The following is a 3,424-nucleotide window of genomic DNA, read 5'->3' as shown; positions in this document are numbered from 1 at the left end:
GCTTCAGCCCAAAGCCATCAATTCATCCTTGTGTCTTCTCACAGTCTGTATGTCATCTGTCCATCAACAGATCCTGCCATCCCTACCTTGACATGTTCTACATTTTAAAAGGAGGCTGAGGAGTGGTCAACTATGTTGTGTTTTCTGTATTTAGGATGTCCTGAATTATCAATTGTTGGCCAGCTTTCAAGAAGATAAGAATTAATACAGTTTGTATGTAGGTTTGCCATGTTTTGCAAAAAAAAAATGCTCTATCTCTTCTTTTGCATATGCTTAAGCTACTAAAGGCTAAATCATCTAAACAGAGACCAAAACCTAAGAAAGGAACTAATAATTCATTAAAGTGAAATGATCATCATTGCTACTAATTCCTATCTCATACAGTCTAATACAAAGGAATTGTTGGCTCAGGATAAATGACATAGATCCTGTGGAGATGAACTCAACCTAGAAGATGGAAATTTGATTTGGGCATAATTACATATGAATATGGGTTTTAAAAATACAAAGCCTTAACTTAGAGTTTCATTGTGTTTTAGAATCATTGCTGCCTTTATGTTTATTTTTTTCTTTCATGATTGAGTTTTTATTGCTTGTTCTGAGGTGTTCAGTTTGTACACAATTCCTTTTCTTTAAAAATACGCTCCATGCAGGGCTTGAACTCACAACCCTGAGGTCAAGATGAGGAGTTGGACATCTAACTGACTGAGCCACCCAGGCGCCCCAATTTGTATACAATTCTTAATGTACATACTAAAAATCTAAAAAAAATAAAAAATAAAAAATAAAAAAAATCATGGAGTTGTGATTCTTCTCTAAAAGTTAGTCCAGTGATCTTCCAGCTTAAAATTTGGAGGCAAGGGGTGCATGGGTGGCTCAGGCAGTTAAGCATCTGCCTTCAGCTCAGGTCATGATCCCAGGGTCCTGGGATCGAGCCCTGCATCCAGCTCCCTGCTCAGTGAGGAACCTGCTTCTCCTTCTCCTCCCCGCTTGTGCTCTGTTGCTATTACTGTCTCTCTCTCTCTCAAATGAATAAATAAAATCTTTTTTTAAAATTTCAAGGCAAATATTTCTTAACAGTATATCAAGTACATGTATCTTCAAATGCTGATATACTATTACACTGTTAAATCCCATTAATTCAAAATTTAATATCATATACACTGCATACTCAGATTTTCAGTCTTGCATAGAACATTAAAAAAGATATTAGGAAAACTGGACTACCATGACCAAGATGTTATAGAGTATACAAAATTCTGATAGGAGGAACCAAGATCAAGGAGTGGTTTTCTTTAGGAAATAATTCTACCAAAACAACATGGGGAATAGAACTTAAAATATTCAAGACATATTAAATGCATGACCGACTCCAAACTGTTGGTATTACAGGATATGAAAAGAACTACCCCACCCAAGGAACGTTAAACTGACACACAAGATCACACAATTGAGGATATCAAGATCCCATATTCAATATCCCACTGTTTTCTGATTATACCAAAAAATAAATAACCAACAAATGATTTTACCTCTTTAAAAAAATTACACTTGAAAAATGGAATGAGGTGGGATTCTCTCTTCAAAAATTTTCTAGAGCTACTAAATATTTGCATTTACAAAATAGTTGATAAAAATATTTCTCTGGATTGTACAAACAAGTGGACAGTGACTCTGATAAGAACTGGTATATGGTATTAATCAGACTTGGTTTCTTTCTCTCCTGCTTCATCAGAAGCTAGACTCTCCTCATTTTCATTTTCTCTGATTTCTGCAGGTGAGTCTTATTTTGTTTTCTGGTTAGCTACTTCAGCCTGGTTTCCCTTCACTCCCCTCTGGTTAGTACTTTTTTGTCTGAAGATTTATCCTTTCCTGTCGCCTTGTTTGGTTTTGTTTCCACCTTTACAGGAGCATATTTGGCTGACAACTTCTCTGACCTTGCCTTGGGTTCCTCCTTTGCTGCCCGTTGGGCGGAGCTAACCTTCCTCTTGGCTACCATGGTGGTGAGGCAGGTGTGCGATGTATGTCTGTGGCCACCAGGAGCCTTTGCAAAGCTGGGCTGCTGGCCATTTCCACGTCTCCACTCCACCTGCTGCCCAAGCTGTGGCAGCCCTACCCTAATGTTTAGGTATCTGTTGAAATCACCTACTAAAGGAGAAATATGTGTTTGCCTATGGAATTTATAAATATAAACACAGAGAGCTATGGCTTTTATTTATTTTTTTAATTTGACACAGGGACAGAGACAGAGCACAAGCAAGGGGAGTGAGAGAGGGAGAAGTAGGCTCCCCCCTGAGTAGGGAGCCCGATGTGGGACTCCATCCCAGGACCCCAGGATCATGACCCGAAGCGGAAAGCCAACGCTTAAATGACTGAGCCACTCAGGGGCCCCAGAACTATGGCTTTAAAAGGAACATACTGTTTTCGTGATAATACTTGTTAATCTCACCAATAAGAGCAAATTCATTGTTAGCAGACCTGCCTTATAAGAAATATTAAAAGAAATTGCAGAAGAAATGAATATGGAACAGAGTTGTTCATTTAAAAATAAGGCTTTCCCCAAATAACATGTTACTTTAAATATTCTAAGATTCCTTATGAAAACTAAAATTCAAGGGATTCTACTTCCAGAATAGCAGCTTGAAGTACTACATGAATCTGTCCCCCAGCAAAATAAAGAAATGAAGAAAATTATAAAAAATACCCATTTGAAGTCTCTGAAAATTGTCCTAAGGTCATACAGAAAATGAAGAAATATTTATTCAAGGAACTCTACTAAATTTCAGTACAAACAGAAAAGTCTGTAATGCTTGAGCCACAGCTCCTTCTCGCCCCCTTCTCCAACTCAGCTTTGGCAGAGTGCCACTTCAGGCAGATCTGACCAAGAAAGCAGGGTTTTCTTTTTCTTGAGTTTCCAGTCAAGGGATAAGGCATCTCATGAGATGATGCCACTAACATGTCTTGTGTTCTCCATCTCTGACTTGCAGAAGCTATATTCCCGATGAGCATAGCCAAGAAATTCAGACTCCTCTCCTCTATGCAGCTTTTATTCATATGATGGAGGCTCTCCCCAGGCACTGCAAAGGAGAATACTGGGGTCCCGACCGCCTTGTCACAGCTCACTAGGAGGGTAGAGGTTCCACACAAGGAGAGGCAAGACAAGAATGCCAGAGGCTACCATCACTATCTAGCATCTGGTTTGTAAAACACTTACAGGTCACTTCTACTGTCAGTTCCAGAGGAGTGGCTCAGAGACAGTGCCTATTAGAGGAGAGAGTTCAAAGCTCTTTCCAAAAGAACTGACTTTTTCTCAACTGGCATAAGAAAGAGCCAAAAAATTTGAAGTTATATCAATTGAGATTATATAATCTGAAGAATAAAGAAAAGAAATGATGAAGAAAAATTAACAAAGCTGTAAAAAATG

The 3,424-nt window shown here is 38.6% G+C and overlaps 1 pseudogene; it reads right to left on the bottom strand.

Moving 5' to 3' along the window:
• Positions 1 to 1,697: 1,697 nt before the first annotated feature.
• On the bottom strand, positions 1,698 to 1,999 carry LOC132022352 (non-histone chromosomal protein HMG-14-like; annotated as a pseudogene).
• Positions 2,000 to 3,424: the final 1,425 nt, after the last annotated feature.

The sequence above is a fragment of the Mustela nigripes genome, chromosome 7 (assembly GCF_022355385.1).
Source record: "Mustela nigripes isolate SB6536 chromosome 7, MUSNIG.SB6536, whole genome shotgun sequence".
NCBI lineage: Eukaryota > Metazoa > Chordata > Mammalia > Carnivora > Mustelidae > Mustela > Mustela nigripes.
Note: the sequence above shows the minus strand (reverse complement) of the source record. Positions and strands in the feature narration are given on the sequence as shown.